This window comes from Molothrus aeneus, chromosome 1 (assembly GCF_037042795.1).
Source record: "Molothrus aeneus isolate 106 chromosome 1, BPBGC_Maene_1.0, whole genome shotgun sequence".
NCBI classification, from domain to species: domain Eukaryota; kingdom Metazoa; phylum Chordata; class Aves; order Passeriformes; family Icteridae; genus Molothrus; species Molothrus aeneus.
Genome location: NC_089646.1, coordinates 8,232,030 through 8,254,660, shown reverse-complemented (window position 1 = coordinate 8,254,660; position 22,631 = coordinate 8,232,030).

Here is a 22,631-nt window from a genome sequence, read left to right as displayed (position 1 = left end):
CCCTGTGAGTGCCCAATTCTGCAGCCTTTGAAGCCCTTTGGAGAAGCTTGATACTGTCATACGTATTTCCATGGTTATTCTCTTGCTGATCACTTTGGGCATCCCTGAATCCCTTCTTTGGGCAGGGAGGTTTATGATGTACAGAACAGGGTTTGTGATGTTCAGAACAGGGTTTATGATGTTCAGAACAGGCCCCTGTCCTGCCAATCTCACTCTTCTTTATCCCAAAGTATTTGACCATCTCACCAGCAGGAGATGTTTGTTCCCATCAGAACACCAGCACAGCAAAAGTATTTATCACCTGATAAAATTTTGATTTCAGAAGCAGCTGTTAATAAATGGGAATGCTGGAACTGGAAGTTGATGGATATCCAAAGCTAAAGATTACCTTTATCAGTAGGGCATCTGTCATTGCTTAATTAAGATGCAAATCATCGCTGTCTCCATGGTGACAAAGTCACTTTTTTGGTGTTGATGAAATACAAAAGCTGGATGTGCCCAGCTGAACTCTCTGTAAGGGAAGGGAAAACATGTCAGGGCTGGCTACAGCTCCAGCAGTTCTCTGCCAGATTCTGCCTCATCTCCCCCTCCAGCCAACCAAAAAGAAGTCTCTGAGCATGGCCAGGTCCCAGCACTCACACCAGTGATGACAGACTGAGGTAGGTGCTTAAAAAGGTGCAGTCAATCAAGTAATAACTGGCTGAAGGGATCTTGTTACCACTTGCTCATGGCTGAGATCCCACCAGCCCTCCTGGGTTTGCTCCAAGACCAAATCCCAGCCAGGGGAGGGACTCTGCAGAGCCTTAGATAGGAGCCACAGCCACATTGCTGTGGGTGGTGAGAGCCATCCTACCCAGCTTGCAGGGAGCAAAAGGGCTTTAATTACAGGCAAGTAAAATAATTACAGGAGCCATAAAGTTGTTTATGAGATGAGCCTTTGGGAGGGATGCAGAAGTGAAGATTTTTATGTCCTGCAGCTGCCATTTACCAGGTTTGTGATGAAAAAACCCAGTTTTCTGCACCTCTTTTGTCACACTCGCTTGCCAGCTGGCCCATGAGATCTTGTACACCCAAAGTGGGTGAAATACAAATATTCAGGCAAAAGGTCCAGAGCTACCAGCATCAGAGGCTGTGATTTGTGCCTCTGGGTCTCTGCCCCACCTCAGACCTTGGGGCTAAACTTGTCTGGGTGTAGAAATCCCCACACCCACACCTGATAAAAAGCTGATGAAAATGGGAGAATTCAGGACTCAGAAGAATTTTTTTTTTTAAGCTTGGACTTCTCCAAGCCTATCTCCTGCCAAAGCTGGGTCCCTTGCCTGGTGGCTGTTGGTATTTTGAAGCAGCCACTGCTGGCAGCTGTGTGACTCCAACTCATTGCACAACTCCAGGGACCCTGATGCTGCCTCCTGAGGGACTTTGGAGACTTCTCTGCCTGTCCTGCCTCAGTTTCCTCCTTCCTCACACCAAGGGATAACAATAGCAACCAGGTCAGAGATACTGAGTCCTGTCACAGCACGTGGCCAGGGTACCTGTGGAAATCATGGCAGTCACTGTTTTGGTTTGGTGTGGGCTCTGCTGCAGGAAATGCAGCAGATTTTCCTGCACAGACAAAGCTGTGGTTGCACCTTGGACTTGGTGTGTGCTGTAGCCCCTGCTCTGGTGGTTCCTCATGCAGCTGTGTGTGTGCAAAGGTGCTTTGTTACCACTCAGAATTTATTCTCCCTGCAAGAAAATGAGATTTTTTTCAGCAGGAACAAAATACATCCAGGGTGAGAGGTCAGCCCCACCTGAGCTGTAGCAGGAGAGCAGCTCTTGGGTGTAAATGAGCACTTAGGCAAACTTGGAAAGAAAGAAACTTGACTGACTCCCAAGACAATGTCTTGAAGCGATGAGGAAAGAGTAATTTAAACATCAGCCACCTAGAGGCAGCTGTGGCAGCAGGGATAACACCCTCTGGCAGCAGCAGAGTGGCTAATTGCTCCAGTTTGGGATTTATGTGATCATTCATTAGCTCTCATTTAATAACAGTTTACTCTGCACTCATGTGGAACCCTTCATCTCCTCTCCAGCAGCTCCACAAAGAGCAAACCTGGACTGAGGTCACTGGCAAGGGGGATGCTGAGCTCTGGGTCTCTCTGTGGGGAAAGTGAGACCCAGGAGGGCTTTAGGGCATAGCAAAGCTCTGCAGTGTCCTCTGCACTGCATCTCTGGGCTTCTATCCTCTGCACTTTCCCAAGCAGTGTGAAGGCAAGTTAGAACCTCTAACTTTGGTTCCTTCTACCCTCTGAGGTGGAAAAAAAGAGACCCACAGCTGGTTCTGAAGGGTAAATCCCCCAAAGAGAAACTGTGCCCATGGAAGACACTTTCCTAATCAGATCTCATTGTCCAGAAGAGGGAAACTTATTTGAAATATGAGTCTCCTTGAGCCAGATCTCATAAGGTCTTGGAGATCTATTTCACACCCCAGATAGTTGAGCTACCTTAGAAGGCATAAAATCAGCAGGATGGCTGCTGTGGTGATGTTGGAAAGAAAGGCCAAAGGGGGAGTGTTTGACACTGGCATGGGTGTGTTGGTGTGCCAGCTGTTACCCAGGGAGCAGGAGATCTGTCCCCTTTGGTGCAGCTGCCTTCAGGACTTGGGTTTCACTACTGGCACAGGAGCCACTGCCCTGGGAATGGGGGAGAGGCAGGACCATCAAGCAGAGAGGCATCACTGAGCTCAGGAAACACATGTGGTCCATCCTCTGCTGTCCTCAGTTTCCACCAAGGAGCCTTCATTCATCTCAGCCACAATCACCAGGCCTGGGGAGCTGGGTCTCACCTGAGCCTGTGGCACAAGCAGGACCAAGCCTTGGGACAGCTTTGGGATGGCCTGACATGGGCATCCTGCACCTGGTGGAGGCAGCCAAGGTCTGGCTGTGTCACTGCCATCCTCCCTCTGTTATAAATAAGAAGCTTGACTAGGCCAATATTCAAGCAGCAATCAATTTATTAATTTATATCGTAAAGTATGAGCAATACAGCTCTGGGTACAGTGGGGGAAGTTTTCTCTCCAACTGAACACCCATAGTTGAGGCTTACAGGTATTTACAGGGGTACTCATCAGCTTTCTCAGCAGTTTGTATTCTTAATTTTTACTCATCAGCAGTTTCTATTCTTAATTTTTAAGCCACAATTCTATACACTCTTGTGATTTAGTTTTTCTCAGGATGTATCCCAAAAGGAGTATCCCCAGATGGTGGTGGTCTGGTTTCTGAAAGAAGAAAGATGAATCTTATTTGGTGAGCTCCAGCTCTCCAGATGTGGGTCCACCTTTTAATTACAAGGACTATAAATCTCATAACAGTGATGTCCAGCTTCCCTTGGTCGAAACCATAAATCCTTGAGTTGATGTTCATCTTCCTTTCTCAAGCTGCTTTTCTCTGTTTTGTTAAGGTGTGAGATAAGCACATTTCTTTTATATATATTCTAAAGCTATAGTTTCAAGGATACAAGCAATATTCTAAAATTATACTTCAAAAGGTTATTATTGCAAAACTCTTTTAAGCTTAACTACAAGCAAAGAGCAACATCCTTAACGCTTTAATTCAAATATTCTTAAATCAACTAAGGGTAATTATGAACAAAGGATAGGTTCAAAGGCCTTCTTCCATGCTTTACTTTCCTCAGTTATTATTAGAATTCCTCTTTATAATTGTCTTATGGTCCGTTTCTACACATCTCACAATTACAGATACACGCATTGCCTGTGTGTACCTGACACGAAACACAGCTTTGTATTTCACACCTCTGGCCCTGGAATGGTCACTGTGAGCCCATGCTGTGCCAGGTGCTGGCCTCAGGGCACTGCTGGGACCTGCAGCTGAGGCAAAGACCATCCCTCCTGCCTGGCTGAGGGCTTCCCATCCATCCATCCATCCATCCATCCATCCATCCATCCATCCATCCATCCATCCATCCATCCATCCATCCATCCCCAAAATCCCCACTGGACCTGCTCTCCTGTCCATTTTCAGCCTTACCCACGTGCCTGATGAGGACCCCCATGCAATCTCAGGTGTCATTGCCACTGTCGCCCACATGCCAGTGGCACAGAGGTTTCTCTTGATTTTGTCAGGAAAATTAATCCACAAACATCAGAGGTTTATGTCCAAAAAGGAGACAGAGGAGTCCTTTTACTTTATTCCAATAAAGGGACATGCCATGGGGCATTCCCCTGGGATCTCTCTAATTTTTGGAGGACTCAGCCTCCCTTTTTATCCCAATTTCCCTGCCACATTTCCCTTCTCTCTTTCCCCATTGGCTGGGGTACTTGAGAGGTACAGACTTCCCAAAACACCTGATACCAAAGATTTCCCTCTAATGTATAACCCTCCCTTTTAATTTTTCATTCTTATGGAATTTAGGGGGTTTTCTTCCCCATTTTTTCTTTCATCTTTCAATATCCAATTTAATTTATCAGCAAACCTGATAAATGAAGTTTATTTATAAAAGCAAATATCTTTTTCCATTCATCAATCAGTGGAACCCTTCCCATTGTTTCTTTTATCTCCCAGTGCTGATTTTACCTACCAGCACACCCACAGCTTGTTTGGAAAGACAAATCCACTATTCCTCTCAACTTGAAGGCATCTCAAGAGCAACTCCTGCTTGCTGGAGAGCTTTGTCACTGCCCTGACACAGAGAGAGGATTTTTTTCCTACCTTGTACCAAACTTTATGCTCCTGGCCTGAGTAGAAGCAATCAAATAAAATTCCCTAATGAGGGAATTTCCTCCATCAAGCTCCCTGGTGCATCCACACTGAAATGACTCTCAGGTGCCTGTCCCATACACCCAGAGCTCATTTTGGCCTGTCCCATTCACACAGAGCTCATTTCCTTGCACAGCCCACGCCTGGCCAAGAGCAATCAGCTGAGGCAGAGCAGGGCAGAGCCCAGGTCATGCTGGCCACAGCAGTGGCTGTTCTGGAGCTCTGATATTTGTTTTCTTTCCACATTAAAGGCTTGGGAAAGCGCAGCCCTCATCAGAAAGCCAGCAGGATGGAGCATGCATTGCTGATGGCAGGCTGCTCTTCTTCCTAATTAAAGGCAGGTCCTGGCCAAGGCTGCAGCTGTATTTATTATACCTGTGCCTCCATCCTTTCCCTCTCCTGCTTTCCTTTGCCACCTCCAGCCATTACATACCATCTATATCATGTCCAGATTGCTAATGAAGGCCTTATTAGAACAATAATTGCTCTCTTATTTAGTAGACTCATAATGATTATAGCTGAAATACATTATCAGCCATAGGGCACAATCTATTTCAAACTGCAGTACACAGCAGCTGAGGTTTATGTTCCTTGGTGTGATTTCTTTTCCTTTTGTAGAAGCAATTATGTGCATTTGTATATTGCTATTGTTGAAGCCTTTTGTGCAAGTGTTAGTTGTGCACAATGTGATTAAAGATGGAAAAATCAAATTACAGGCAGCAATACAAATGGGAGCAGCAAGTGGGCTTAACCACAAAGGAAACCAAAGACAGGAAGGCAGTATGCTCCCAAAAAGTGATCTGCTTCCACTCTCCTGATGGATTACCTTGTCAAGAGGCTGGATAATGGGGGAAATAGCAGTAACTGATGTGTTCCTGTATTCCACGTGCCAGGAATGTTTCTTAGCAGGGTGCTGATGGAGTTCATAGGTGGGTGATGCCAGCAACATTCAGGAACCACTTTTTGCTGTTCTTTGTGTGGATAACAAAATATAGCTGCTACTCTTTGCAGTTATTTCAGCAGTAAAACCATCTGAACTGGGGGTCTGAATTCCAGCCCTCTCTCTGGAAGGTGTTGGTGTGACGCAGCCTCAAATCCAAGTAGCCCAGAAAGTGCATGCACAAAGCACTGTGGCATGAGCTGCTTATCCAAGTCCCTGGGGTAATATAAAGAATTAAAGACACTGAAAAAAGTTGTGTTAAGAGAGAATTTATCACACCTGCTTTGGAAAAAAAAAAAGGTGTGGAGATGTCCTGGATTGCCAAGCAAATTGTATTCTATTTGCCATCTGTATGGCAGTTGTCTTCTGTTCAGTGAGCAGTTTTCCTTATCTCTTCCACACCAATCCTCCCTCTGGGGGTCATCTGCTGATAACAGCTATTGAATGTCACTGCATGGCTGATAAGAACTACAGCATCCCATTGGGAGATGTGAGCCCAGAGGGAGGAGCCAAGCATTCCTACCTGGATATAATCTGGAGATTCTGGAACACCAGCACAGCTTCTCCACTGGATTCCCCAGAGGAACAGCAGCTGCCTCTTCTTCCACTGGATCTTCAGAGGAAGACTGCACCCTTTTCTACAGGATCCCTGCTCCAGCAGAGCCACCCCTGACACTGCAGGAGGGCTGAGCCACAATTCCAATGGGACTGCTACCAACACCCTGACCCACAGGGTGTCAGGTTGGGTTCTGACTCTGTCAGTGTTGTTTTAGTTTACTGCATTGTTTATTTTATCCTTTTATTTTCTTCTCTATTAAAGAACTGTTATTTCCTGTTCCCATCTTTTTTTGCCTGAGAGCCCCTTAATTTCAAATTTATAACAATTTGGAAGGGGGGGGAATTTACATTTTCCATTTCAGGAGAAGCTCCTGCCTTCCTTAGCAGACACCTGGCTTTTCAAGACAGGAGAGAATGGTGGGAAGTTTTTGGTCTTTATGCAAAACACTCAGTTTCCAGAAGCAACTGGAGATCTGTGTACCTTTGGCTGCTGAACTAAAATCTGTTAAAAGAAGCGTTTTGACGAGAGATGGCGAACATAAATTTTCAACTAATAATCTGCATGGATGTCTAAAAGGGAAACACCAAAGTTATGAGTAGCTTTAAATTTTAGGATTGAGAACAAAATGTACTTGGCTTGAGCATCCCAATAACACTGTCCTTTAGCCTTTTTCTCCAAGTTGGCTCACATTTTCCGGTACTTCTTTAGATCAAAAATTTATGTTATATACAGAATCTGCAACAATTTTTATTCTTATAGAAGATCAAACACAAAGCTGAGCTTTCAGTTAGATGTTTCTTGGTTTTGCTGTCATCTCTGTAATCCTGATTTAATCCCTTCTGGTGTGCTTCAGGCCCCTTCTGGAAACTCCTGCTTCACTTGCTTTGTATTTCAGCATTGGCAAAATGCTTGAGAAGGGGTTGTACCCCAAGATGTGCCACACTGGCTTTTCCTAGCAGAAATTGTCTTTCTCCATGTGCTACCTAGGAGTTTTTGGATGTATGAGGACAGATTCTTTGAAGGCTGCAGCAGGTCCAACAGGTTTCAGAGGCATCAAACTCTGTCTTTGCCCAGCAAACACATTCAGAATCTCCAGGGAGATCCACAGAGCCCTTAAATCCAAACCAGAGGGCACTGCCCAGCAGCTGGAGGGCAGGTGTGCACAGGGCACAAACTGTGTGGGCTCATCCCTCATCTGAAATAATCAGAGCTGGGTTAGACCAGATCATTTATGGATGTTTCAATTTCTATCAGAAAAATATGGTCCTAGGGGCAATTTTAATGGAGCTCTTGTGTGGGTTATGGGTGGTGTGGATGATTTAATGTAACCTACTGTACAGTACTAGAGCAAGGGGTCCCAGGCTTGGATGGATCTTCTGCTGCTGCTGTGTGGCCCATAAATAAAATTAAGATGGGCAATTAATTACTTTATAAGGGTTTAACTTGTCTGTGAGCCTCCTGTTTGCTGCCTGTAACATAAACTAACATGTTTTCTGTGTTTCTTTTGTAAAAGCTGTTTTACACCTCCAGTTCCCTTCTAATGTCTCAGAACTTCGTTATCTTCCCCAAGACATTGGGAATTGGGATTTCTCCATGCTTACTGCAAATGCCAATTGCCAGTGCCAAAAAAAATCCCCAGCCCACTGTGTTCCCCTGAAAGCACCATTCCTAGGAGCTGTTTGTTTTCAATTAAGAAATGCTGTGATAAGGATAATTAAATTAGAATGGAACTTAATATACAGAAATGGTGGTAGGAGAGAAGAAGAATGGGAGCCTAAATTCCACCTGACAGAGGTAATGTGTAATGTGACAGAGGTATGTGGCTGTACATCCAAGCAGAGGGTGGATGTTTTTCCCCTTTCTTAGTACATCCCTGCCCAGTTTTTGGCATGAGATCCAGAATTTTGATAAGTTTCGGTGGCTTTCAGAAAGTCTGGATAATGACTTACAAATGCTTGTGATGAGGCATGATTTCAAAAAGTTAAGATTTCAGCTGAGGGTTAGAAGCAATTCATAGTGATCAGGAAATAGGTGGATAAAAGGGTAATGATTATTAGATGCTTAAGCTAGAGCTGATTGTTGTATTGTTTGCTACTGTGAGCTTGTTTGTAGAAGGAAGTGGAGTAAGTGAACTGTCATAAGAACACATTTAAACCAATAGAACAATGGTTGTGGGGTTTTTTGGAGTTTTTTCCCCCCCAAGGAAGGACAGTCTTGAAGAGGAGGTATTTATTTCTCTTGAGAGCTTGGGTTGGCTCCTCCACATTTTTCTTATAATTTTGGTTCCTTCTTCCCTCTGAGGTGAAAAAGAGAGACCCACAGCTGGTGCTGGAGGGTAAATCCCCCCAAAGAGAAACTGTGCCCATGGAAGACACTGTCTTAATCAGATCTCATTGTCCAGAGGAGGGAAACTTGTTTGAAATATGAATCTCCTCAAGCCTCCTAAGCTCTTAGAGATCTATTTCACACCCCAGACAGCTCAGCCACCTTAGAAGGCATAAAATCAGCAGGATGGCTGCTGTGGTAGTGTTGGAAACAAAAAAGTTTTAATAAAAGGAAAATAACAAAACTCTTTACAGAGAAAACCTGAGCCAGGTACAAGAGGTTCTTGCTCTTGGTAAAACACCCCACAAAAGCCATTAGTTCCTTTGTTCTCTTCTTTTTCTAGTGAATTGCTTAGGTGGGGCTTTTGGCTCCTGTCCAATTGGCTATCCTTAAGTTTGAGGTGAAGTACCTCAGTCCTATGAGACATCTTTTCACCTAATTGAGGAGAGCAACTTCTGGGCTTTTTTCCTTTATAAGGGGAAAAAGGAGAGTTTTGTCACTCTGTCGACAGGGGTCCCATTCCTGCACTTGTCCTTCCCAGTCCAGAGAGAAAACTGGGGATGGTGTTGCTCTGACTTGGACTCTGCTGAGCATCTCTTGGCTCACCAGCAGCAGATGGAGCTGCTTGCCAAGGACCAGGAGGAGGTGAGGCAGAGCAGGGCTGGCCAGGCTCACCAGGGCAGGGGCTGACAGAAGGGCCAAGGCTGGGGACACTGGGCCCACCGTGTCTATTTGGACACTGGGGGACATTCCCCTCTCTGGGACCCCCAACACCAGCAGAGCATCCTCTCTTTTTGTGTGATTTTGTGTGATTGCCCCCCAGTTGCTCTTAATGACCCTTGCCCACCCCCACTCATGGCTGTACCTGCCTGTCACTTGAACTGGGTGGTGACAGATGTGAGCAGCACTCAGGTGAGGGTGTGCCAAGGCTTTGTTTCCCATCTCTGCTGCAGACACCATCCCCAGCCCAGCCCAGGGGTGTGACCGTGTTCACAGGGGTCCGAGGATGAGGGAAGAGACGAGGATCTGACTCCATGTTTCAGAAGGCTTGATTTATTATTTTATGATATATATTACATTAAAACTATACTAAAAGAATAGAAGAAAAGATTTCATCAGAAGGCTAGCTAAGAATATCAAAGGAAGAAAGAATGATAACAAAAGCTTGTGACTGACTGAGACAGTCCAGACAGCTGGACTGTGATTGGCCTTAATTAGAAACAACCACATGAGACCAATCCCAGATGCACCTGTTGCATTCCACAGCAGCAGATAACCATTGTTTACATTTTGTTCCTGAGGCCTCTCAGCTTCTCAGGAGAAAAAATCCTAAGGAAAGGATTTTTCAGAAAATATCATGGCTACACAGGGGTGTTCAACCCAGTCCCTCCTGAGACTGTGACCACATTTCTCATTTTCATCACTTGATCATGCTGATCCCTCTCCTGGTGTTCAGCTGGTACTCCTCAGTCATTTCCAGGAGGGGAGGTGCACAGGTATCAGAAAGCTCCATTTTTATTGGGTTCTCACATTCATTACCTTGCATTTCACACCAGTGAGTTTTATCTCTCCCTGCTTACCTCAGGATCATGAGCTCCTGTTTTATTCTCTCTCTGTTTACATACTGACATTGCTCTAGTAGATAGTAGATTTTGTCAGGCATTTTCTGTGCCCAAGTAATTAACAAAAATATTGATGTCATAACTGTCTCTTAAAGAATTTTAGCAGAAGAATTTCCCTCCCTCTTGATCCCTACCTTTACAGCAGTGCATGTTTCTATCTCCCCTTCACGCTGCAGCACATTTGCAGTTCATTTGGTTTCCACCTTCCCATCTGAGCTAATGCCTCAGATGCTGTTTAATCAAGTGCTTTCTCCCAGACACTCTGGATGAGCTCTACTGCACTCTCTGCATCTGGAAAGCCTTATGAAAAATTATGTTCCTGAGCCACTAAGTTCACCTTAAAAAAATCAATATTCTTTCATATTGCCAATTAACATTCTAAAATTGTACTATTGCAACTCCAGTCATTCCCTGTGACTGATAGAAATGTCTTGTAAAGCCACATGTGAAGCTAGAAGCTCCCTCCTCTGACATACAGCTTTTGTGGGATTATTTCATTACCTACTGAGCTGACTTTGCTAAGTCCATACTGTTATATCATTATATCATATATATCAGTTATATCATTTATCCTCATTATGCTTTTCTTAACAATTTCATCTTAAATCTTGCATGTTTTTGAGGTCAGACTTGAAACTGATTTTACTATTTTCCTTTCTTCTCTTTCCTTTAAACTTGCTGTCTTCAGCCATGTGATGCCATTTTTGGCTAGACAGATGAGCTTAAAAGTCTTGCTGCTGCCCAGAGGTGTCACATGGGATTCAGGAGGGGAAGTTGATCCTTCAGTCTGGTGGATGTAAAAATCCTGGAGCTTGGGGTCAGTCTGACTCCTTGTTTCCATGTTCATCCTCTTCATCATACTAAAGTTGTGTCAGATGCTCCTTTCACTTCTCTGAGCAACCCATCCTTGTGGGGGTACCAGTCTTTGGTTTCTCTGGGTCTGGACTGAAGGCACTTGAGACAGTAGCTCACGTTTGGACTCAGGTGTTTATTATTTATTATCAGTAAAACAACCATGAGTTCAGCAGCTTTTCATTAGAAAGCACAAAATAGCCAACAATCTCTTGTTACAAAGTCTTTTAAGACTAAACTATCCAATGAAGAACTGACACCTGGATTATTTTCCCTTTTAACCCAATAACTGATCCCACAGAGCTGCAATGGGGACTTTTCCACCCAATTACAAAATGCCACCCAAACCCATGAAGAAGAAGGAAGAAGAAGCATAAAGAAGAAACCCAGGACAACCCCCTGTGCCCTCCATCTTGCTTCCATCCTCAACATACTAAAAATCCCAAAACCTCAATTTCTCACCAAGTGATGCACCTACGCTACTCTCTATAATCTATTTCACACTTTTGTGGATTCTGGTCTATCTTGAAGTCTGGGAAACTTTCTCTATGAGTGAGGGTCAAAGTCAGTGCTTCCCTGGGGGTCAGGGCACCCCAGAGCAGACAGAGAAATATTCCCAGTGCCCTGGGTTTCCACACCCAACTTTTTAGAGATGTTCTCTGAAAATAATGAAATTCACCTTCAGTCTTCTTCTGCTTTATCCCTCTGTGTAATAATAAAATATCGTGATATTATCAATCCTGTGCTCAGCATGACCCCAAACCCAGCCCTACACCAACCACTGGGAAGAGCAGTAATTCTACCTCAGCCAAAACCAGCACAAACTCTTGCAGTGCTCTCCTCTCCTTCCCCTCTTCTGACTCCAGCCCAGGAACACCAGGTAACAGTATTAAGAAATTTCAGTTCTGGAGTACAAAGTGTTCCTTACAGAGTCATCTTTTCTAACAAACTCCTTCTAAGGATATATCAAATTAGGTCAGGCCAGGTTTTCTATTAGACTCTTTGTGATTTTTATTCTTTCACCTTAGGAGAGCATGAAATCCAACTATAAAAAGTTGAATTCTCTAAGTCTGACTTTGAAAATCTAGGCTCCCCTACATTCACACTACATTTAGGGGTTCTCTTGTACCACTGTGACTCTTTTGAAGAAAGCAAGAGGAAAACATGTATCTATGCTTAATTTTTTTATTTCCCTTTGCCTATTAATAATAAGTTATATTAATATAGAAGTTATTATTATAATAACATTATTGTTATTGTTATTGTTATTGTATTCTCTAATGCTGCCCTTCATATGTGGAGTCCAGAAAATCATCAATAACATTTATGTACAGAAAAATAGAATTTCTCCAGATAACATTTTAAGATCAAGTGGGATTCAGGTCAAAAGCCAAGGCACCTATACTCAGGTGTCTCCACACCTGTATTCCTTTGTGAGCACCATAGCTGAGATCCCATGGCAGGAAATGGAATTAACAGACCCTAGAGAGCTCTCCAGCATCTCACACTGTGCAGAGCACTCAGCTGGGATTCAGGTTTCTCACAGAGTTGTCTAAAGGTTTTGGTGTCACTGTCAAATTTTCTGGAAAAATCCCTCTGCCAGGATTTCTTCTCCTGGGAAGCTGAGAAGCCTCAGAGAAAATTACCTGATCTGCTTCTCCCTGTTTTGCTGCTTTGGAATGTGTTTGGAGATTGTTTATCCAGCATGAGAATTGTTTTTACTTAATGACCAATCACTGTCTGGCTGTGTCAGTCTCTGAGGAGTCAGTCACAGGTTTTTCATTAGTATCTTGTTAAGCTTTCTGTCTGTATCCTTTCTCTATTCTTTAGTTTAGTTTTAGTAATATAATATAATATAATATAATATAATATAATATAATATAATATAATATAATATAATATAATATAATATAATATAATATAATATAATATAATATAATAATATGCCTTCTAAGAACATGGAGTCAGATTCATCATTTCCTTCCTGCCATGGGGGACTCCAAAAATACCACAGTTTTGGGGTGTCCTAACCTGCCCTGCCTGGCCTCCAGAGAGCAGCAAGAACCTTTCAGATCCTGTTCCACTCTCCCTGCACCACCCAGACCTCCCAGGAGCCTGAAGTGGCAGCAGATGCTCACAAATTCACAACTGAATTTCCTCTGTGTGTTTGTCCAGCTGAGTCTCCCCCAAAATCTCCCAGAGGTGAAGCCCCTTGGTTTGCATCAGTGGTGGGTCAGCAGATGTTTGCAGCTGGAGCTAGCATGGCATTTTCTGTGGCACATGTTGATTTTGGTGCACTTTGAAATGCAGCTGAGAAAAAAAAACCATCCCAGAGCTGCTGCCTGGCATGCTGGGGCTCACAGGGTGCCCAGCTCTCAGCTGCAGGCAGTGCTGGCAGGAGAAGAAATGGGTATCAAATGACCACAAGTACATTTGAACCTGCAAATTAATTGGAAGTCTCTAATTGTCAGGACTGTAATGCTCCCCCAGCATTCCCAGTGGAACAGTACCCAATGCTTCTGAGGTAGACGAGTTTGCTAAACTGATCTGGAGACAAGGTTGCCATGGCTCTGGGTGAAAAAGCTTCATGGTGTAGGAAGGCTCTTAATTGCCTCTGCAAAGTGGGACACACAGGACTTGTAAGATCTGTGTTCCACAGGGCAGCCTGTGGAGACAGAGTCCACAGGTCAAAGTCGTTTCCCTGCTTCATAATGGTGAAAATGATCTGACATTTCCTGGGGTTTTTTTGTTGTTATTGTTTGTTTTAACTTATTTTTTTAGTATTTCCTATCCAGATAGAAAATTTGAAAATTCATCTGCTTTATGAATCAAAAAAAAAAATCAAAAGTTGCAACTTTTTTTTATACAGGAGGAAATCCAATATTTAACTCTCTCAGGCTGTAAACAAAAACAAGTGACCAATTGTTTCACTTGTTCTTATACATCTACTTCTCTGCTCCAGTGAGTAAAACAGAAGTTTAATGAAAACAAGCTAAATGCATAAATTAAATCAATTATTTTTGTGGCTCATAGAACTTGTGAGTCTTTTGTGGTGTCACAGAAATACTTGGGAAGGATTTTCTTGGAGTGAACACAGTGGGAAGCACCTTTTGATGGATGTCATTTGCAGGGGGTTGTACAGGCTTTCATTGATTTCAGTTTGTGGGAGTGCATCTCATTCAGATGAGAATAGAATTGAAGCTGAACAGAAAAAGGAAATAATGGGGTTGAACAGATTGTGAAAATTATGAATTATGCTGTCAATGGGAAGATTTAAATAGCAAATGCTTCAGTTATATTCACAAATACTTCTCTTAAATTGAGCTAGCTGCAAATTTCAATATTATTTCCATGTCTTGCCTATTATAGAGCTATTTGAACCCATTCCTGTTTGATTCCTATGGAATCATCACAGCCCACATGGTTTTCCTCCTTGCAAGTTTCTTAGAAAATAGTCAGCAGTAATTGCCCTGACCCTTTTCAGTATTTCAATAACATTTAGTAGCAAAAGTTGCTGTTTAATGGAGTCATTGCCTTCAGACAGACTCCAGATAAGCAATAGACCAGTGCTGAATGCAGAAATTGATTAATTTTTTTTTCACATGGAGGTATGAAAAAATTATATTGTTCAAACTATAAATCAACTAAAAATGATCAACATCTCAAAAAAAAAACGGCCCACTGTTTTTTGGGGTTTTTTTTTCAGAAACCACCTACTATTTCTGTAGCCTTCATGGCTCAATCTTGCTCTCCTGAGATCACAGACCATTTTTGGAGCAACAGTAGATGTGGCATTTTCCTCCCAGGATGAAGGAGGAATTGAGAATCTGACTGCATGTTCTTAGAAGGCTAATTTGTTATTTAATGACATTATATTAAAGAATGCTATACTAAAACTATACTAAAGAATAGAGAAAGGACACAGACAGGTTACAAAGAAAGATACTAAAAACTTGTGACTGACTCCAGACTCCTGACACAGCTGGCTGTGATTGGTCATTAAGTCAAAACAATTCACATGGAACCAATCAAACAACCAGCTGTTGGATAAACAATCTCCAGACCACATTCCAAAGCAGCAAAACACAGGAGAAGCAATGAGATAATATTATTTTTGTTTTTCTCTGAGGCTTCTCAGCTTCCCAGAAGAAGAAATCCTGGTGAAAGCATTTTTCAGAAAATGTGACAGTGACAAGTAGATGCATGTTTAGAGATGACTTTTGCTGGGCATCTTACAAGGACCTGGAAGCCTCAGCTCTCTCCATGTGGTGCTCAGTTGAAACTCTGTTTGCTTAAAAAAGAGTTTGGTGAACAGCTTGCAAAATGCACCAAAATAACAATATATTATAACATTTTAAAAAATACTTCAGGACAGAAGGCTTGACCAAAAGTGGTAAAGCCCATAGAAGACTGAGATATAGAAGAGCTGGGATGAGGTCATAGGAGAAAAAATTGAATTTTTTTTGGTCAATGTTCATCTTAATGTATCCTGGGGAACATCTTTGCTTGGGACTCAAAAGAAGCTTCATGCCAAAATGAGGTGCTGGTAGAACAGCTTATGGAAAAAAGTCTAGAAAATGAAGAGTTACACTCAGGACTGGGAGCTATTTATCATTGTGAAGCCAAGGAAAAATCAGCTGAGCCATTACCAGTGGTGTACTTTGCTCCTTAAATATGGCTCATTATCAGAAAACAGAGAGGTGCTGAATTTACTACCAACTTCTATAAAAATGGCTGGGGAGGGCGCTGCAATAGGAAGTTTAAATCCTGGTGAAATTTAAAACAAGCTCACAATGCTTGATGTGCCCCAGAGGGCAGGACCATCACCTGTGCATCTTTTCAGAGCCACCTGCAGATCCTCTTCTGGATTCCAGGAAAAACAAGCTCAAGCCCCTCAGTTTGTCTGCAATATGAGGGTTTGGTGATGCTCCCCCTGCTCGGCTCTTGGCCACCTGCTGCCCTCTTCCACCCTGCTGCCATCCTTCACCTCACACACATACCCCTTCTTTGGCTCTGTGCTTTGGATCTCAGGGAAACCCCTGCTCTGGGAGAGGGTCACTCATCTTTGGGGGCTGCAGCTGGTGAAATTGCTTCTACAAAATGTTATTTTAACTGGTAAGTACAAGTGAGTGACAAGATGTGTGACCGGCGTAAATGTTTCTGAGTAAATATTTTGGGGGCAGAGAAGTCAAGAAGTATGCAGAGATCATTTAGAAAAATGCTGATTAGCTTCAGAGTATTAGTGAAGCAGAAAACTGGCTTGGAACATGATTATTAGCAGCTATCTTGAGAGCTTTATCCATTTATACCATGATTTTCCCTACAAATGAGCTGAGGGATCAGCTTGCACTAAGCAGACTCTGTTTAAGAAAGACACAACAAATTCCATCTAAGAAAGAGCAGGGGACTTTTCCAGGGTTTTAAAAATGGACTTTCTTGTTAACTTGGCTGTTGCCAATGAACAACTTCTGGAGCTGGCTGCTCCCCACAACTCCTTCCTCCGTAAGAAAACTTTATATCCATTCTCTCAGTGGGGAATCCTGCATTTACCCAGTGGGATCTGCAGAAAGGGTGTGGGAAAGGCTCCCCATTCCTGCCATGTTTGGTTTTACAGGTCTGTCTACACCCTGCTTTCACTCTGGACCCAGACACTGTTTACCATTGCTGTGTCCCCTGTGCACAGCTCCAGGTGCAGTGTCTGTCACAGAGAGCTCCAAACCCTGTGCATGGAAATGTGCAGCTGCCTCAGAGAGGGATGCCTGGGAATCCTCTTGGATCTGTAGCCTTAGAGATGATAATTTGTAATCACAGCCACATCCCAGCCAAGGAGCTTCCCCACACACATTTGGGAAGCAGCCAGGCTGCAGCTTGTGACAATCACTCATCCTTTGATGACTATCTCAAATCTTTGAGAAATATTTTGTTTACAGTTGGAGACAGGAACTCTTGGGCACATCATCCTCTTACAAGCAAACAGGACACAAATTCAGTTTGCTTTGAACCCAAAGGCAGAGGTTTGCAGAGTCCTTGCACCCTGACTGAGCATCCCCATCCAAGGAAGGGTGCAAGGCAGGAATGGCAGGTGGAGCACAGCAGTCCTGTGCCCTTCCATGGGAGCTCAGGCAGGGCACTGAGGGCATTGAAACAGTGCCCGTGAGGCAAAGGAGGTGAAAATTCCATGGGTTTTATGTATAAAATATTTTCTGATGTGAAAACATATTTCTCATGTCACCATATCATCAGCCCCAGCAGCTGCATGGAGCAGCTTTCCCCAGCTCCTATTCAGCACTTTCCTACCTTGGGTGGCCATAAATACAAAACTGTGCACATCTCAAATGCTTTGCTGTCATTTTCTTCTCTGAACCTTCATTCCTGCTCTGAACCCGTTGCACTCCTCTTATTCTTCACCTGCAGGGTGCATAAATTAAATTAATTCGTGTTCACTTCTTGACTTTTTCCCCCCATTGACCTGAAAGTTTGAAGGGCCAATAGATGATTGAATATTTGCGTGCATGAATTAAAGGCTGATCAGAGCAGTGCGTAGAATAGGCAAGAACATTCTGAGAGTAGCAGGAGGAGAGTTGCTGCCTTTTCACTGCAGGCTGAGCTGTGAGCTCCATGTGCAGTGGTTCACAGGATCCAATCAAAATTATCATCAGCAATTAGAGAAATTCTCATTTTTGTAGCTTCTGGGTCAAACCAAACCACAGTGCTGAGGTGTTTGGGTCCAGCCAGTTCTTCTGTACCCTGTATATATCTGAATTACAGAATTGGGTGGGCTATGCCACAGAATCACAGAATTTTTGAGGCTGGAAGGGATCTCTGGAGAGGCCAAGGCAGGGTCACCTGGAGCAGGTGACACAGGGACACACCCAGGTGGGTTTGAATGTCAGTTGTCACTGTCATATTTTCTGGAAAAATCCCTTTGCCCAGGATTCGTCTCCTGGGAAGCTGAGAGGCCTCAGAAAAAAAAAAAGGAAAACAATATTATCTCATTTGCTTCTCCTGTGTTTTGCTGCTTTGGAATGTGGTTGGAGATTGTTTATCCAACATGTGAATTGTTTTGACTTCTTGACCAATCATGGTCAGGCTGTGTCATGACTCTGGAAGGAGTCACGAGTTTTCTTTAGTATCTTTTTAGCCTTCTGTCTGTATCCTTTCTGCATTCTTTAGTATAGCTTAATATAATATTCTTTAATATAATACAGATCATAAAATAATAAATTAGCCTTCTGAGATCATGGAGTCAGATTCATCATTCCTCCCATCGATGGGGGTCCCAGAAAATACCACAGTCACTCTTTCCCAATGTGGACAAACCCTCCAGAGAAAGCTGGGGGTGGTGTATGAGAAGGAGCAAGGGGACAGGTGACAGGTGGCGTGGGATCTGCTGTGCCACAGGCATTTGCTGGAGTTTGTTCACATTGACACACCCAGGGCACTTCCACCTGGAAATAACCAAAAAATCAGGGTGTTTTGGAGCCCTTCAGGCTGTTGATCCTAACAAAGAGGAAGGAGAGGAGCTGTGTGGCTTCTGCAGAAGGCATTAGAGGAGATGAGTGCTAATGCTGTTTGATGATGTGTGAGATAAAATAATCCATTCATGGCCTAAGGATCCTAAAAATGTGAGGGAAGCTAAGTCAGGTTAGACCACCCAGCCCAGAAATTTACCTCCAACAGAGGCCAATTGTGAGCACCTCAGGAACTGCACTAAGGCTCCTCCAGGATGCTGTCCTTGGCTCCAGTTACTTGTGCCTCATGGAACTGCTGGGCCAGAGACAATTACCTTAATGAATATTGCTAATTGTTTTTGAGATGATGGTCATAGATCCTCTCATTCGTTTCTCTCCCTGATTTTTCTATTGAAACAAAATTTCTACAGGAATCTCACTACATATTTGATCATCCCATTACTCTTTTCTTTGATTCTTCAATTTCTACAATATTAAATTTATGTGATACTAATTGCCGGATCAGATCTGCTTTTGATGTACTAGCACAGCTTGTTTGTGTTCTTTGCTCCTTTTCTAATCCTTTCTTATCAATGTACTCTTTGTACTAAGCTGATATTCTCATGTAACCTCATATTATAACCCCAAGATTTTCCTCCTGGTTGATAGTAGCCCATTATTACACAAGCAAAACTATGATTATTTTCCATGTACATAATTTTAATCTCCACAGACTTTCATGTGCCATTTCATTGCTTGGACACCTAGTGGCACACAGTGCTTTTGCAATTTTTCTGTTAACTCATGTCTACTAGCCTGAATTTGTCATCCTAGTTATTGACCTGGATTGACTTTCTAAGGTTCCATTGATAACTACTCAAAGCAGTTTAGTCTGGGTGTGGCAGTTCTGATAAAGCAGAACAAAGGTGGGTCTGCTCACCACTTACACTGATTCAAAGGAAAAATTAAAAGCCTCCAAATCTAAGATTGGTACCTCACCTCTGACACTGTAGTTTTGTGCTTCAACATCAGCATCCTGTCATGTGAACAAGATTCCTGTGCTCAACATGTGGCTTTTAGACAATAATATGAAAACAAGAGGCTTGAACCAAAAGGCATGCTATGCAAGAAGTCTTTTTCTTACTCAGAATTGTTCCAACAAACCTTGTGTGCAATTCTCCTGCAGCCATCCCCCTCCTCTTCTGCTTTCCTGCAGACACATCACAGCAAACACATTTATTTTTGACACAGCACCAATTTTCCCTTTATTCCCTTAGCTGTGTTTGTTTTCTACTTAAAAGCTGGCACTTGTTCTTTTAAAGAAAAGATGATTTTTTTCCCCTGCAAACTTGCCTTAATCTATTGTTGCCTGCAAAATAAACTACTTTAGCAGTGTTTCCCTGACCCCTTACACTGAATCCTCTTGTCTGCTCGTGGTGCCCCAATTCAATATCTCCAGTTACTACAGATGCATCTCTGCTGTGCTGAGAGCATGCACAGCCCATGGCTGGGAAAAGCTTTGTTTTCTCCTCTGCCAGGCTTATAGCACACTCAGTGTTTGCCCATCTCAGCACTTTCCTGGGAAATGGAATTTGAATCTTCCTCTCTTGTGCATCCTCAGCCCGAGCACTGGGGGTATCTGAGTCATGGCAGGTCTGGGATGAATTTTTTGGTTTATCTTATATTATTTTGAGGTGTGTACTACTGCTGCTGATAAATGCACACTTTTCTCTCTCTAGATATGAGCAGCTTGACATTTGAGCAATGAATTATGTTCCTCTGGTTATTTCCTAACCAATTTTTCTGATGAAACTGTCAGGCCTTGGCCTCTGCTCCCTCTAAGCAAACAGCAGCTCATGCAATTTGCACAAGGTATTGTTTTCCTTCCTTTGAAAAGCCTTTCCTTGACCATCACCATACAACCCTTTTCTCATTAGAACAGACAATTTCTATTGTGATTTCTCATCCTCTGTCCTTTCATGCATAATGGCAATTTCATTACCAGGCCCTATTTCACCCTGCAGCTCTGAGATTGCAGGAACAAGTCCTTCTGCTCCATGGTCAGAGCATGAGCATGTGCTGAACCTCATTTTCCTGAAGCTGGGCACACCCTGGAGATTGCCCTTGCCTGTGTGTGGATGCTGTGTGTGTGCAGAGCTGGGAAACAAATGACTGTAAGTGCCAAAAGTCCTGTGGGAGATGCACACCACCCCAGAAATGGTATCAATAACTCTCAACAAAGTAGTGACTGAGTGTGGCATTTTTCAGGGTCTCCCATGGCAGGAAGGAAATGAATCTGACTTCATGTTCTTAGAAGGCTAATTTATTATTTTGTGTACGTATATTATATTAAAGAATGCTATACTAAAATTAAACTAAAGAATAGAGAAAGGATACAGACAGAAGGCTTAACAAGATACTAATGAAAAACTCGTGACTGACTCCTCAGAGTCTGACACAGCCTGATGGTGATTGGTCACTAAGTAAAAACAATTCACGTGTTGGATAAACAATCTCCAACCACATTCCAAAGCAGCAAAACACAGGAGAAGCAAATCAGATAATTATTGTTTTCATTCTTCTCTGAGGCTTCTCAGCTTCCCAGGAAAAGAAATCCCGGCGAAGGGATTTTTCCAGAAAATTTGACAGTGACAACTGAGTCTATTGAAAATGGTCTTGATTTTGAATCCTCAAAGCCCTTCTGCTGTGGGGAAAGTTGTCTCTCCCTGGAAAGCACAGAAACAGAGCCACTGGAGGAGTAATAACCCATGCAAGGGCTGTGTGCGATGCTGAGCTGTGGGTCACAGGGCTTGGAAGCTCTTCAAGACAGCACAGAATTAATCCCACTGCCCTGAAAATGGATCATAAAAATATATATATAGAAAATGGATCATATATCTAGAATATGGATCAATATATATAGAAATGGATCATAAATATATATATAGAAAATCCTGGAAGCTGTCCCTAAATCTGTCCAGGGGAAGGCTCCACTGCCTCCAGGCACTGATTGCCCTTCAGTGCTGCCCTTGCCATTTGCTAGTTCTTCCAGGGACACACAGAGCCCATTATTGTCCTCACTTGGCATTTCAGGTTTTACTTGGAAATTTTTTTCTGGTTTTTCACAGGTTTTCAGTTCTGTAGCATTGTCCAGCCAATGCTTTTCAATGGCTCCCTGTAAAAGGATGGGCACAAAGCACACCATGATCAAGGGATCTGGAGTCACTTCACAGCACAGTAGGCAGCATTTACTGTTCCAGGCTGGTATTTTCTTTTTCCAGGAGATCCCACTCTCCAAGGGCTCACATTCAAACAAAATCATTGTCTCTTCTCCTTCCCTGCCAGCTGGCCTTTTCAGAGCTGCCTCTGGAAATGCATGGGGCAAATTCTGTGATCCTTCAAGTGATGACTATGAATAGGCTGATGTAGTGAAACCAAAGATGATGAGACTTCAGTAACTGATAATGCATCATTTCTTCAGGGGGTGTCAGATTATTTTGTCTGCACACCTTGGGCTGCATCCTTGGAAGATGATAAAATCTGTGAAATCCCTCAGGAAAAAAAAAATTGAAATTCTCTATTATTTTCTCTTCAAAATGCCCAGCATCCATCAGACAAGGTGAGTTGTGCTGGTGTTTCCACCAGGCACCCTGCTTCAAAGGTGAAAGGAGCCATGAGCTGCAGAGTCAAGGCAGAGCTGTGCTGAGGCCAATGATTGCTTCTGAATGGCTTTTTATCCCCATCTCTCTTATTTATTTGGTTTAACATTGACAAGCAATGCTAGAGCATGAGAGGAATTCCTGTGATCCCCCCTAAATTTGTTTTCTTTTCTTAAGTGCCCATGAGAAATAAATGAAGGTGTTTTACCTCCTAGTACTTTATTTTTGTTGGGAGCTGTGGACACATAAAAAACCCAGGAGCTAGATATATGATAGCATCCCTTCTTCATTTTGGGATCTACTGCTCTAAGAAAAGTGCTTTTCCTATGGGCAGATCAGCAAGCCTTTGTGATGCCTTTGTGATGCCACCAGTTTGCAAGGTGATCAGAAAGCAATGGCCCCACAAGTTTGTAAAATTGTCCAGTTTGGGCTGGTCTGAGTGGGTTCAGAAACTCCACTGGTTACTTTT